Source organism: Chenopodium quinoa, unplaced genomic scaffold (assembly GCF_001683475.1).
Source record: "Chenopodium quinoa cultivar QQ74 unplaced genomic scaffold, ASM168347v1, whole genome shotgun sequence".
Taxonomy (NCBI): Eukaryota; Viridiplantae; Streptophyta; class Magnoliopsida; order Caryophyllales; family Amaranthaceae; genus Chenopodium; species Chenopodium quinoa.
Window position 1 is genome coordinate 6,102,498 of NW_018744301.1, and position 17,023 is coordinate 6,119,520.

Below are 17,023 nucleotides of genomic sequence, written 5' to 3' on the forward strand. Positions count from 1 at the left end.
GATCTAAAAAAATATATTTATACTCAGTTGGTAGGTGGCACTTATGGACTACAATTAATGCCAAGTTAACGAGGGCAAGACCATCAGCAGTATAAACATCGTCTTTCAAACTCTCTTTATTTTCTCTCTCCTCCGCCATTGAAGTCGACGGTGAAGCTTCCACCACCATTGATTGATCTCTTGATTAGACAAATTCTACTTCAACTATTTGATTTTCGACAACATTTGAGCTAATTAATCTTGTTACAAATTCAGCTGAAAAACAAATAAATTTGGAACAATAAAATTGAATTGAATTGAAAAGAAATTAAATTGAAGGAATGTATAATTGAAGATTGAGTTTTTGCTCCACCAGATTGTTCCACCTTCAAATTGGTATTTTAGATCAACTATGAATTAAGTAAGGCTTCAGATTGGTATTTTTTCATTATTTTTTGTCCTTTGCTTCTTCCTACTCCATCTTCTTCATCCTCCATTCCTCCATCTTCTTCATCCTCCACTTTCTTCTTGCTTTCTTGCTCGTGAACACCATGTCACCACCACAATTTCGGTGAAAACGAAAACTCCAATTGAAAAAGGTGAAAAGAGGAAAGGGTTACATCCTCCAACCCAAATCTAGTGAATTTTAATTTCCCATCTTCAATGGTGAGTGTTCTGATCTTAATTTTGTGATAGAGAAGAGTAATGTTTAGCTTTGCAGGAGAGAATTTTTTTTTCTTTTTGAAAGAACAAGAGAGAGAAAATGTTCAGAATAACTACAAGAGAGAGAAAATGTTCAATTACTTTGTCAAATTCACGTTTACAGGAAAATGTCAGTTTTGTCCTTAAATTTTCAGATGAAAGTACATTAAAACCCCTTGATAAACAAAACTTGTTTCTCATTTTGATAAACTTAAATTTTCTCCTTTAAATACAAGTAATTTTTATACAAGTAATTTTTGTAAATATCAATAATATGATTAAACTTTATTAAAACTACTTTTTCTGGCAAAATCTAATATACAAAGGGCATATTCACATTTATTTAATTTCATTTCACTTCAGTTAAGTTCAGCTCCAATCAATTCAGTTCAGTTTAGCTCCAATCAGTTCAGTTCAGCTCCTAATTTCCTTCTCTCATAAAATATTCATTTCAGCTCAGTTCAGTTCAGCTCCAATCAGTTCAGTTCAACTCAGTTCAATAAATGTGAACAGACCCAAAGTATTGGGAACGACAATGTTTCGTTAGTTAGAGAAGATAATAGCAACATATCATCGTCATCTTCTTGCGATGAACATGTTTCCATCCGATGACAAGTTGGTGGTGGTTACGACAAAGGAGATGAGCGAGATCATCCATGGAAAAAGAGAGAGAAAGTTTAATTGCTTGAAATTCTCGATTTTTTTTTTAAAATGCTCAAAAACTCAAATTGGGGCTTTCTTATGTGATGTAAAATTGTTGAAATTGAGTATCCCATATGATTGTATGTTGAATTGTGAGCATTTTGATAACAAATACATGTATTTTGGTTGAGAAATGAGCAAGTTATGTTATACCCATGACCTTAATATGAGATTTTCAATGGAGGTTCTGCCATTGTGATACATATTATCAAACAAATTATACATATGATCAAACAAGTTATATATATCCTTTATTGGCTAGATGATATCCTCTCTATTAGTTATATGATATTGTAGGAAATATTTCAAGCATTATCCCTAGCTTGAACCCCACTGTGATCATACACTTAAGCATGGTGGCGTCCAAAGGGAAGGAAGCTAGAGCAAAAGAGTTGCCAACAATTTTTAAGAACTTTTAAACCGTTCACGAGGTGAAGGTTACACCCCTTAACGATCTAGGAGATCGTCAACTCCAATAGGTCTGGAACCATAACTGTTAGTTCGGGGATGAAGGTACAAATCCAACCTAAAAGAGATTAAACGTGCCCTAATAATAGGCCTCTACTTTATTCTGATCGTATTCATGTGCGCTTCCTAACTAACATGCAATCAATAAGATTAACCCTAAACCTGTTTATATATGTTGGTTGAATATTAATGCACAAATAAATCTATTATTGGCGATCACTTGAATTATAATCATATTAACCTTAAACAAGATTATTAATTATCTTATTAAGCGTGATTACATGTATCAATTCCCTTTAAACATGCATAAAAGGTGTGATCAAGCAATAAATAATAAATAGCAACATAATATATCATCATAATAATTATAACAATAATAATAATAAAATAATCATCATCAAAATAATTATAAATCATAGAAGTAATCATGATCATGTTAAAGCATAATAATAATAGCAAGATCCTAGCTAGGCATGATACTAACAAGATTAATAACAAACCCTAGCATGTCACTAAGCAATAAAAATCAAAGCTTTAGCCGTAACATGATACTAACATGAATATTAGGAAAGAAAATAGGAAGCATCGTAGAAATCATAATTGATTTAAGAAACTTATTCTTTACCCTAGACATGATACTAGGAATCAATAAAACATCCTAACATGATACTAGGAATCAAAATAACAATCTAAACATGATTTTTATATCATAATAACAATGAAAACAATTAAATTACTTACTTGGATGCCTCGTACCTCTTTCTAATAACAAAATACACACGTTAGTAACTTCAAGGAAAATAGTAAATCAAACAATCAATAAATTAAATAATAATTTAAATAGAGATTTGAGACCAAACCCTCAGAAATATTAAACCTTTAACGTCTAGGGCGAAGGCAACTTCGAATTACGCTAGGTGTGTCTAGTGCTAATATATGAGGAATTATGTTTGTAAAAATCTAGGCTTAGAAAGAGAGAGAGAATAAAAAATTTCTTGATGAGAGTTGGTGAGAATTAGACGAGAAGGATTGATGAAAATTGATGAAAATTGATGATTGTTGAGAATTGATGATTGAAAACAGAATTTTAAGAGGCTATTTATAGAGAAAATCAGTCGGATGGATAAAAAAACGAATCAGAGTTTCAGCTAGAATAAAACACGATTAGCGCCAGACACTGGACATTAGCGCCAAGCGTTGAAGGTTAGCGCCAGGCGCTAATTCTTGTCGTCAGGCGCTAATAATCAGTTTCACGCGTTTTTGTTTTTATCATATCCTCATTCATATCTTTTTCGTTATAGCTCGGATTTAATATTATAATATATCATTGGAAAGATAATTTCAATATCTATCCAACCATATAAAATTTGTTTAAATATTATGAGGCACGAAATTAAAATCTGACTGTGTTTAAACATCTTTAAATTCGAATAGAATTAGGATTTAAGAAAAGGAAAGTTTTTTAAAAGGAAAGTTTTTATTTAACTCAAATTCTTTAATCTTATCTTTTCAAAAAGGATAATTAAGATCTTTTAGAAACTTATATAAGATTCTAATTAATACTAAGTAGTTTAGGAATAGGATTAAACCTTTGGACCCTCCACATGATAATTGGGTCGTAGGTAAAATCTGGTTTGGGTCCAGTTTAGTATTTTGGCCATAACTTCCTCATTATTCATCAGAATTGGGCTTATAATATATTGTTGAAAAGGTATTTTCAAGCCCTATACAACTACACCATTATTGGACCCATATCATGGACCAAAATAAATTGGAATGCACGTTTTTCATAAATAAGGTAAGAAAAGAAATATTTTCAAAAACAGAAATAAGAGATATTTTAACAAAAACATCCTCATCACTAGACTTTTCACACTTTCTTTTGGTTCGATAATCAAATGACATGAAAGGTATTCATCACTGGGTTTGGTTTTGGGGAGACACATTTGGGTGTCTACAGAAATTATTGTTGGATAATATCCTCTATTGGGTATATGATATTGTAGGGAATATTTCAAGCATTACCCCAAACTTGAACCACACTGTAATCATACACTTAAGCATGGTGGCGTCCAAACGAAAGGAAGCTAGAGCAAAAGAGTCGCCAACAAGTTTTAGAAACTTGTAAACCGTTCACAGGGTGAAGGTTATACCCCTTAACGATCCAAGAGATCGTTAACTCTAATAGGTTTAGAACCAAGACAGGAAGTTTGGGGATGAAGGTACAAATCCAACGTAAAAGAGATTGAACCTGCCCTAATAATTGGCCTCTACTTAATTCAACTCGTATTCATGTGCGCTTTCTAACTAACATGCAATCAATAGGTTTACCCTAAACCTGTTTTTCTATGTTGGTTGAATATTAATGCACAAATAAAACTATTGTAGACACCTACTTTTGGCCTCCTGTCCCGATAGGAAGTGCAATGACGATAAATAAAACCATCTTCGTGTTGGATCGAAGTGAAGAATACTTATGGATAACTAGTTAAGCCACAAAACACAAAAGACTACCCAAATTAAAGAAAAAGCCAAAACAAAGGTCCAATTAACTAAAGCCGATCAAAATCAGGCTTAAGCCCGTGCTTAAACCCTAATAATGACGGATTTAGGAGCGCCTAGGTTAAATCTTAGTGCTGCCGCTGGAAAAGCCGCTCGCATCTTACAAAGTCGCGCTGGGTTGCCGCGCGCAACTAATTCAGTTGCGCGCGACACCTAGCGCAACTTTTAGAGTTGCGCTGCGGAAGATTCATAATTATTCGGAATTATACGGAAAATATAAAATCGAATCTTATCATAATGCCGCGCGCAAGACAATTAGTTGCGCTACACATAGTAGCGCAACTCTATCACTTGCGCTGAGATGCCGCGCGCAACTCAATCTGCTGCGCGCGACATCTGCTGCGGCAGAATGCTCGAAACCCTAAACCTAATCATTCCCTATAAATACGAGCTTAAACTAAGGCTTAAACAGACAGAATAACCTAAAACTTTATCGAAATAACTTGTGAACTTGTGCAACCTAGCCCTCTTCTCCTAAACACTCACCCTTTTGATACTTTGTTACTACGATGGAGGTTCCCTAACAAGAAGGAGTCCATAAGTGTTCTAAACGGAGATCTAGCAAAGAGAAGTGGTAAATTCCCGAGCACTTAGTTAAATCACCTTTATTTTCTTGTTTAAAAGGACTTTTTTAATTAATTAGTGTTGTTTGATCACCTTTAAAATAATTAATTACTCAATTCCACATAGTATCTTGCGTTAAATAAAGATTAGAATTGAACTAAATAATTGTTGGTTGATCACTTAAGCCAAGGCGAATCTTGTTTATTTTCTTGTCCTCTTCACGAATTTAATTAAATAAGAATAACGACACTACGATGTAATTCCTACGTGAATTAATGTGTTTAAATAAAATCAACTAACATAGTTTTAGGTATCGCGTTGCATATATTGTTGGTGATGAAATTGTAAAAAAAGGAAGAGCTAGTAGAGGCCGTACTAGGGCTAGGATGACGATTCCCCTCTAAAAGGAACGTTATCTTAGTACCCTCGCTCCCGAACTCATTTCTGATTTATAGACCAATTTGGGCATGGGTAAACTTATGATTCGTGCTAATTATTCCATGAAATCCACATGGAAGAAAGGCATGAACGAGGTTTATGAGTTTTCCCAAAACTCATTGGCGACTCCTACTTGTTTCTTACAAAAAAGCGTGATGAGAGTATCATTTCTAATTCAAGGTCTCCCAAACAGTCAGGAATTCAAATCTTACTACACTCTAACAAGTGTAAAGTCCTAGGCTTTTAAGCGGCCATGGGCATTTAAGGAGAGTACCCTTTACGATGAGATCACCCTCCTTACAATGGCTACTCAACTGGGGACTTAGAGGTTACAAGATTAGCTCGTAGTTATGGTTCAAGGTTTCCAACACTAGGTTGCCTATGGATTGTAACGAGAACTAACTTGGATAATCTCTAGTTAGATAGCGAGACTCGAACGCATAATATCTTCCTTTTTTACAAAAGTAAAAATCAAACAAGCAACATTGCATCATGCATAAGCATAACACACTTTAACCATAGGGGATTGACTCATTGACTAGGGGTTGCCAACACTAGGCTTCTATCCCAAAATCAATAACAATCATCCCACCCATATCGCCAACAAAATGTTGGGAGGACTATGTCGTGGGTCAACACGTTCAGTGATTGATTCGTGCATCGTCCCTTAAGATATGGTACCTTTGGACACCCAAGCCTTGACCTTAGAATGACATTGTATGCTTTGACGATTCCTTTTATGTGCTTATGTGATTACATGAATATGTGCTTTGTGTCTAATCTAACTGATTCCAACTTGTTACCTAGAGATATAATTAAAAAAATTCGCAAAAATTTGGTTCGACAAAAAAAAAAAAATTTACTAAAAAAAATATTATCGTTGTTTTTGTGTTTTTGCAAAAAAAAAAAAATAAAAAATAAATTGTCGAACCTACCAGGTGGCACTCGCAACTGTCAAAGTTGCGCACGCCCTCCTAGCTCAAGTTCAGAAGTTGCGCACGGCACCTCCGCGCAACACTGTGTCTTGCGCGCGCCCACTGTTCAACGTTGACTTTGACTCGTTACGAGCAATATCATACTGAGAAAACGATACTACCGCTACAAGGTTAATCGTTAAGTAGGTGCTAAAAATATCTCTTTGGCTAACAACGTTGTCTAACTTTTACTATGACTTTTTTTTTTCGAAAAATACAAAAACATGTTTTTTTATCGTTCTTTTTGCATATTCACAAAATAAAATGTTTTTATCGTCCTTTTTGCGTTTTCGCAAAAAAAAATAAAAAAATTCAAAAAATGTTTTTTATTGTTCGTATTGCGTTTTAAAAAAAAAAAAAAAACGCATGTGGCAGATGTTACTCTTGAAGTTGTACTTTCCACCTTAGCGCAAGACAGAAAATTGCACGCGATACTATTTTTGATTATGATGATTCGTTTACGTACTTTATAATCAAGCTAATGACATTACTTCTTATGAGGCTCATCATTAGAAGTTCGCATCTCTTAATAGGACGTCATCAATATTTTTATTCTTAAATGTGCTTATTTTCGTGTTCATCATTTTTTTAGATGTAATTGGTCAACCTTGATTTACGAGTACAATTTATTTACCTCTTCTATGGTTTAAAAGGAGAATCCCGAGAACTTTACTTGGGTGATTGCCTCACAAAAAAAAAGGAGAGAAATAAAACGAAAAAAAGAAATGTCGTTTTTAAAAGAAATAAAAAAATAGAGTATGATACAAAAAAAAAATATTCTCAAAAAAAAAAGAGAGAAGATAATTAATGATAAAAGCAATAAAATGATTTAATTATTTCTTAGCTTTTACATTCGGAGGCCATCATTCTTTTTAAGAAAATAGTAAAATATTATCCTTTAAAGATGAGCAATATGAGAATCATAATTGAAAAAAAATGATATAGATATCTATTGCAATTTAAGTGATCAATAAATACCATAGTATATTTGATCATTTTAAGGAGTATGTTCGGGTTGATTAATATTCCTAAAATTTGATGAGCATTTTCAATCCAACTTTCTTGACTTTCTCTTCTACCTTTTTCGAAAACAATTCATTTAAAGTAAAATCCTTAGATGATTACCTTGTTGAAGTCAGCACAAATCACGACATGATTGTTCGTGAATTTTTTGACATTCTTCATCAACAAACTTGCTTAAAGTGAATTCGTATTACAAGGATTAAAAAAAAGAAGAAAAACAATAATTTTGACTTTGGTTCATTATTTGAATGCTTGGCAGAAAAGGTTTAAGTGAACGCGCTCAATTTCTCGTGACACACATTACTAGATCATCTTCCACATTCGCATACTAGTCCAATCATGGGTGACAAAGCAGCATTGGAGAAACTTAGAGAGGAACTCCAAAACCTAAAGGCCCTACGAGAAGAAGAAACCCAAATGAAGGCTCATAAAAAAACAAAAAAGGCTAAAATAAAAGTAGAAAAAGAAAAAGAAAAAGAAAACATTCTGCAAGAAAAAGCAAGAGCCGAAAGAGTATAGGCCTTGGAGAAACTTGTCCTTCAAGCTAACTCAGGGAATAAGTACTTCAATTATGAGCTTGCACCACAACCTAGTGGCAAGACTCTCCCAGAAAAGTTCTTGACTACAGATTTGCCAACCTTTAAGGTTATAGACAATCCTAGGACACACTTAATGAGCTTTATTGGAATTATTGCATTGAAAGGGGTTGAGCCAAGCCTATATGCATGTACTTTTCCTCTTTCATTGGACCCAAATGCTAGATCATGGTTTTATAACCTCGATGCAAAACAAACTTCCACTTGGAGTGACGTTGTAAAAGCGTTTTTAACCCAATATGGAGATAACATCGAGCTCACAACTACCTTGCGCGATCTCGAATTACTTTAGCAAGGGGAAGAAGAAGGCATCATTGACTTCTTTTCTAGGTGGCGATCAAAGGTTGCTCTTATTCCACAAAGAACTCCGGATCATGAACTTGTCCCAAAGTTCATAGAAAATATGTCTCCACCATACAAGTGCCATTTACAATACCTTGGTTTAGACACATTTCAAAAAATCTATACTGTGGGAACATTAATTGAAAGGGACTTGATAAATGAAACCATGAATCATATAGATGGACTTGATTTTTAGAGAGGATTTCACCTACGTCGGAAACGGACAAAGCTCGAAGACGCAATCTCAAGAAGTTGTCTACAGTTCAAGATGTAGCACCCTAGGTCTTCTTTTGTTTCTTTCCTTTGTTTTATGATAGACTAAGAGATTCATGCTTTCAAATCTACTTATTTTTTACTCTCATTAATTAATGAATAAAAAATATAGTTTCAAGTACGTCTATCTTGTTCTCTTTTCAATCTCTTTATTGTTATTGACTTGAATTAAATAAAATGTATACATACAAACAGGCAATATCAAAAGGCATATATACTCAACACTTTAAGAATCTTGATGAGCTTTGGCTTACAAGATGTATTGAATGAAAAGAGGCCCATCTTTGGCCCACAAAGAAAGGATATGATGATTTGACCAACACAAGAGGCAACTTGAAACTCCACAAAGATAATCCCATGTTCTTAACCTTAGAAAAAAAATCCATCTTTTGGCACCCTTTTTGAGCCTCGTCATTTGAGCCTTAATTATTCAACCTACATTACTCCGAACCTTTGGATGGGAATGGTGCAAAGAGATACAAATAGAAAATTGGAGGAACGAAACATAAGAGGGGGACACAAAGTTAGTCTAAACCCAAAAGGAAAGATCCAATGCAAAAGAAAGAAAGAAATCGTTTTAAACCCAAAACAAAACTTGTCGAAAAAAAGAGAGAAAGAAAAAAAAAGAGAGAGAGGACAAGGAAAAGGCACCTAATGTTGGACGTTGCCACACAAAGCATAATGGTTTTAATTTAAGAAGCACCAAAAGTAAGGGATTATGGGAGTATACTTGAGCCTATCCATTCTTCATAACCTCAAGCCTAGCCACGTTACAATCTTGGAAAGGCCCTCTTTGAGGTAGACCATAACCATGTACCAAAATCATCATTCCATGAAAATATGGCCAACCTTAGGCCTTTGCACATATGGACCTACTATTAAGTAGTCATGCCCATATATAAAATGCATGAAGTGTTGAGTTATGTTTACAAGATATATAAAAAAATTTCAAATGATTTGGATGATTTGATATCCATTGGCTTGATTACATCATGTTAGTAAAGCAATCTAATCAAACTAAATTCGATGTTTTCCATATCCTTTACCAAAGAAAGATGAGATGACTATCACTCTAAACAACAATCATCTTACTTTCTTTTAATAATAGGGCTATTTATTCAAGTTCTATATACATTGCCTAGAAAGAAAAAGAGTTAATACAATAAATTGATTTGATTTATCGACAGCCTTGATGTCAACTCTAGATGTCTTTTACAACTCTTGAGAATTGGTCTTCTCACTTATACGTCCGCCTGCGTGGAATATCTCCATCTTCTTTTAAGCAAGGAACATTGATTCAACATCATCGCTACATGAAAAAATGATCGTTATCACTATCACACGTATACCTCACTGCCAAGTCATCACGATGATTCAAATATTATGTCAATAATCCTTGCTTTTCGAAAACATGTTTAATTTTATTTCTTTACTCTTCTTTAGGAAAGTTGGATTCCCTTCCTTTTCATACAAATCCGTCTTTTTTGTTCATTTCTTTTTTAGGGGGTAAGTCGGGATGATCCCTCCCATTTGACAACTAAAATACTCGAAAGTAGTATAATTTTTTCGCTCTTTGCCTCAAATTGGGGGCTTAAACAAGCCAGGGCATCCCCACTTCTCTCTATTTACAGATTTGAACACGCTATTTATGTTGCAAAATCAATGTCATGCAAATCTTATTACGAACCATCTTAATATATAACTTTAAATGACAAAAGGAAGAATACCACTTCCTATTATTTGACCAAGATAATTAATTATGTTACTTGATCAAAAATTTGTGATAAACATATGCAATATTCCACAAATTAAAAACACAAGTCTTGAGACTTTAAATAAACATGAGAAACATCCCCAAGCATATGTATACATGAATTCCAAAAGCCACCTAAAGTCTACGCTTGGGGGCTTCAAATTAAAAATATAGGTCTCACCTTAACTTTCATTTTAAAATGAGACCATATTTTAGAAATTGATTCGAATGGTTTTATAAATTGTTCTAACACTTCACCAAATCTAAGTTTGATAAACATTCATTTTCAAACTACGGGACTTATTTAATTGAAAGAATTTCACTTTTAATTAGAAAAATATGACAATGATGACAAGCAGAAAAACATAAACAAAATCAGATATACGAAAGTTTGCTCATATTTTCATATCTTTGTTGAAATAAGTTGCAAATTACAACTTATCTTCATCAATCTTGGACAAAAAAGTCACACTCAATTACGAGCTAGACTTTTCTTTCCATTTTGGGTTCAGTTTTGAAAATAATATAATTATTGGATCCCTTTTCCAATTTTGAATTCTAGTTCGAAACAACATGTTTCTAATAAAAAATACTATTCAAATTTTCCTTTCTGATTTTTTTTTTCTCAAATAAATAATGTTCTTCTCTATAAATGTTTTAATAATACATGTATTTTTCCAAAGGAAATGAATTAAGATTCGACTTCTTCTTGACTCGAACTTCTCCTGCGAATATTGGCTAAGGGATGGTAAACAAACCACCTGCAAGACTAAAATCAATGATTGATAAGAACAAAGAAAATATTTGATGTTCTAAATCAACTTTGAGAATAAAATCACCACAATGATCTTTACAAACATTTAGAAATTAGGTATGATATACTAAACCTTAAACACAATTGTTTTTGTTAATAAACAAGCAAAGAACTAACTTGCTTTCTTGAACATGACTTTAACTAAAATTTGAAAGCCATGTCATTGTCTAAATATCTCAAAACAAAACTAGGACATACACATAGGTCCATCTCAATATCATGATTATATGAATGGCCTAAACAATAGCAAGTCATTAGAACCATCCCAAATTGGGGGCTCCAAGACTTAAGAAATAGCAAGAATGCGCATAACCCGACACACGGGGGCTCCAATATCCACAAAGAAACAAAACGAGATATTCATGCCATTCGAGCTACTTTCGAGAATCGCCTAAATAGTTGTAGATCTCGAGCCTTATAATTTAAAATGCATCACAATGATTTAATAATCATTTTGTTCCTTTGAAAATTAAGTTTGCAACTGAACTTGGCCATGAAACAAGTTAAATATTCGAGCCATTTTCAAATTCAACTTCAAGAACCAATCTTAGTGCATAATTGTTGTTTCAATACTTCAATTTACTCTAGATATTAGAGAGTATGACTAGTGTAAAGCAATAAAATCATACTTGCTCATACGAAAGTTTAGTACTCAATCATTCATCATGAAAATTGTACCAAGACACTTTATTAACATAAGACAAACAATTTCATGAGTTAGAATGTAAACAAAAGACTCCTAAATTCTAAATTAAGGAATCTTAATTTAAAATTATTCTCCATTGTTGCACACATTGGAATTTCGCGAGAAGGATAACATCTAATTTCTCGAGCTTCAAAAAACAGTGACAAAATTTGAACTCAAAAGAAAGAATTCAAAAGTAGCAAGAATGGACGAAAAAATTAGAGCAACATGTCATTTTTTCCTCTTACTTGTTCTAATAAATGACCAATATTACTAGACTTAGCAAATTTCTTTGTTAAAACTATGATAGTCAAAAAACGATTTAAACACTCTAGTTTAATCATTTCCAAGATCCTAGTTATTATCATAATAAGATGAAACACAGGATTTCTAGACCCATTTCAAGCAACGTGAAAGGGTCTAATTATCAAAAACAAACAAGCCATCAAAGTCACCCAACATTGGGGGCTACAATATTCGATAATATAAAATGGGGGCTCAAAAGCCCGAAGTATAGCCAAACTACTCTAGTTCGATGATGTATTCAAGAATTTCCTAAACTAACTAGTTTTGTGCAAATCTTCAAATCACTGTTTTATAAGTGAATAATAATAACCATCGGTTATTTTTATCATTGATAAAACCAATTTTGCAACTTATGCATGAAAAAAATATAATAATAAACATGAGTCGCAATAACAAATTCATGCTATTATAAAAGTTCAAAATTTCATTGATAATTCTAATGGATAATTGTTGTTCTAAACACTTCAATTTACATTAAAATTAACAAGTATAGTCTATGCGAGCAATAAAGTTCAAGCACAAAGTCAAAATTAGAACAAAAATATATATTCTTGGCATGCTCATACAGGATCAATACTTTGTCACTTTACATGAAATTTGTTGCAATATATTACTTAAACATGTCACAACGACAAACAAACAAATTCCTGAAAACAAGTCGAATTAAAAACCCCCCAAATTCAAAATTTGGGGTTTAACTGTTCGAAAATCGCCTAAATTCTGCCAAGAATGAACGAATTATGGCAAATATAAATAAGGGACGATATCTACTTCCTTTAGCTTCGAAAAACAAGAAAATCCGATCTCTTTAGAGAGAGAAAGAAGCGAAAATCGTGAAGGAAGAAGAGAGAAAGTGAAATGAAAAATCGCGCTTAACGATTCTCTTTTTGGTGACTTAAATGTCGCACACAACTGAATTAGTTGCGCGTGACAGACTAGCGCAACTCAGAACGATGTGCGTGCCTGGCCAGCGCGACCTACTGAGTTGCGCGCAGATACTGGTCACTAAAATGACCGGAATCTTGATTTTGATCCGTTTGATCAATTTTCAACGGTTTTTGCTCGTTATTAGACGTAATGGCTCGTAAATTATCAAAATATTTTAAATTGCATTGCATTTTGTAGTTTGTTTTCTTCTTTGTTAGATTTTTGCATCATATTGCATGCACACTGTGCTTTGTGCCTTCCCTAAGCATACATTTTGAACGTTTTTCGTAAGAGTGCCTTCAGACGTTCCGTGGTGGTGCTTTATGTAAAAGCACCTATAGACATGTTTGTCATTTTACTATACTGACGTTACAAATGTCCGGGTTTTCTTCTTTTTCCACATCCGAAGCAAAAAGGAAGGCGTTTTCATGCAGCGTAAAAATGCAAATGGCGTATCGTACGACGCAAAATTGTACGGCGTAGGTGTTGCGTAAAATTTCACTCATCCCAAGCTTTGCGAGATCTACCTCTCGGGACTAAAAGGCAGACAATTACTGTAGGCGTTAGCTCACGAGTCGATAGGCGTGCCGAACCTTCAGGAACAAACACTTCTTGAATGGGAGAAAATACGGTCGTTAGTGCGCTTACTAACTTACCAGACAGTTAGGGTGTAAAATTCATCCCCTGTATAAAGAAGCGACGAGACAATGTCGCGCCTATGTAGTCACGTGCCCCCAGTTCTAAGACACGTGTACTCATCTTGTGGACAAAACTGATGAGAGAGTTGCTGACTTTCTTCCCTCTCACTGAATTTTGATATATGCCTTCAGTTTTAAGACATGTATTTCTATCTTGTGGACTTCCGGCTCAAATACCGGACCCGGCTTGTATAAAGGACCATTTCGGCTCTAATACCGAAAACCCTTTTTCATCTTTTACTTTGTTAAAGTCAGGCTAAAGTTTCAATGACATATCGAGGGACTTTAGACCAACTATGACACAATTGAGAGGAAATCATCCCCTTTTATCCTCTTAAAACCGATATCTTCTCATGACTTGACATCACCTAGAACATCTTTACCTGTAAAAGTGTTCTACAATTGCAAAGGATCAATCTAGATTCTTTAGCGCGTTAAGACTAGGAAAAACTTTTTCTAGCCTTAATAGCTACTTGTTTCAAACACTTAGCCAACTAAGGATCGTTTTGACATCCCTAATATTTCTGAAAGATTCTCTATTCTTAGGTCACAGAATGAGTCTCGGATTTATTTCCTTGACTACTTTGATCATCGTCTATTCTAGACTTGATCAAAGTGTTGGCAAACTGTAGACACCTACTTTTGGCCTCCTGTCCCGACAGGAAGTGCAATGACGATAAATAAAACCATCTTCATGTTGGATTGAAGTGAAGAATACTTATGGATAACTAGGTAAGCCACAAACACAAAATACTAGCCCAAATTACAGAAAAAGCCAAAACAAAGGTCCAATTAACTAAACCAGATCATAATTAGGCTTAAGCCCGTGCTTAAACCTTAATAATGACGGATTTAAGAGCGCCTAGGTTAAATCTTTGTGCTGCCGCTAGAAAATCCGCGTGCATCTCACAAAGTTGCGCTGGGCTGCCGCGCGCAAGAGTTGCGCTGCAGAAGATTCATAATTATTCGGAATTATACGGAAAATATAAAATCGAATCTTATCATAAAGCCGCGCACAAGACAATTAGTTGCGCTTTTGTAGGGAATATTTCAAGCATTATCCCAAACTTGAACCCTATTGTGATCATACACTAAAGTACGGTGGCGTTCAAAGGGAAAGAAGCTAGAGCAAAAGAATCGCCAACAGTTTTAGGAACTTGTAAACCGTTCACAAGGTGAAGGTTACACCCCTTAACGATCCAAGAGATCGTTAACTCCAATAGGTCTGGAACCATGACTAATAGTTTGGGGATGAAGGTACAAATCCACCTAAAAGAGATTGAACATGCCCTAATAATAGGCCTCTACTTTATTCTGATCGTATTCATGTGCGCTTTCTGACTAACATGCAATCAATAGGTTTACCCTAAACCTGTTTATCTATGTTGGTTGAATATTAATGCACAAATAAACTATTATTTGCGATCACTTGAATTATAATCATATTAACCTTAAACAAGATTATTAATTATCTTATTAAGCATGATTACAGGTACCAATTCCCTTTAAACATGCATAAAAGGTGTGATCAAGCAATAATAATAAAAAAATCAAGCAACATAATAATAATAAAAATAATCAAAATCATAATAATAACAATCACAATTATCATAATCATGTTAAAGCATAATAATAGTAAGATCCTAGGCATGATACTAACAAGATTAATAACAAACCCTAGCATGTCACTAAACAATAAAAATCAAAGCTTTATCCCTAACATGATACTAACATGAATATTAGGAAGAGAATAGGAAGCATCACAGGAATCACAATTGTCATATTTAGAAATTATAGTTATTACCCTAAACATGATGCTAGGAAAATCAAAACGCCCTAACATGACACTAGGAATCATAATAACAACCTAGACATGATTTCCATACCATAATATCAATAAATCAATTAAAGCACTTACTTGGATGCCTCGTATCTCTTGCTAATAACAAAATAAACACGTTAGTAACTTCAAGGAAAATAATAAACAAAAAATTAAATTAAATCTAATAATAATTGAAAGAGAGATTTGGGACCAAACCCTCAGAAATCAAACCTTTCACGTCTGGGGCGAAGGCAACTTCGATTTATGCTAGGTGTGTCTAGTGCTAATGTATGAGGAATTTTGTTTGTAAAAAGCTAGGCTTAGAAAGAGAGAGAGAATAAAAAATTCTTGATGAGAGTTGGTGGAAATTGATTATTGTTGAGAATTGATGATTGAAAACAGAATTTTAAGAGGCTATTTATAGAGAAAATCAGTCGGATGGATAAAAAAACGAATTAGAGTTTCAACGAGAATAAAACTCGATTAGCTCCAGACACTGGACATTAGTGCTAGGCGCTGAAGGTTAGCGCCAGGCGCCAAGCCTTAGCGCCAGGCGCTAATGCTTGTCGTCAGGCGCTAATAATTAGTTTCACGCGTTTTTGTTTTTATCATATCTTTTGATCTGAAAGTCCAAATAAGGAATATAATATTTATTGGAAAGCTCTTGACGTCTACTTTTCAGCCCAATTAGAATCATATTAAAATATTTTTTAGATAAAAAGATATGGCCGAAATAGTGGAAGGGTGTCATTTTTGGATAGAGTTTCATATCTCATTCATATCTTTTTCGTTATAACTCGGATTTAATATTATAATATATCATTGGAAAGATAATTTCAAGATCTATCCAACCATATAAAATTTGGATAAATATTATAAGGCACAAAAATAAAAAATATATTCCACTTCGTACAAAATAAGGATTCTTAAAAGGAGTAGTTTTATTCAATTTCAAAATCTTTAAAACATAATTATCAATCCTAACTCCATTGGGATTTATAAGAACCTTATAGAGTATTCTAGAATACTATAATCAATCCTAATAGCTTTAGGAATGATAACTAATAATAGGCCATCCTCTAGATCATTGGGCCGCATATAAAAACCAAACCGGGCCCTGTTTAGTATTTTGGCCATAACTTCCTCATTATTCATCGGAATTGGGCTTATAATATATCGTTGGAAAGGTGTTTTCAAACCCCATCAAAATACAATACTATTGGACCCTTATCATGGACTAAAATAAAATTGAATGCACGTTTTTCATAAATAAGGTAAGAAAATAAATATTTTCAAAAACAGAAAGAAGAGATATTTTAATAAAAACATCCTCATCATTAGACTTTTCACACTTTCTCTTTGTTTTATAATCAAATGAAATGAAAGGTATTCATC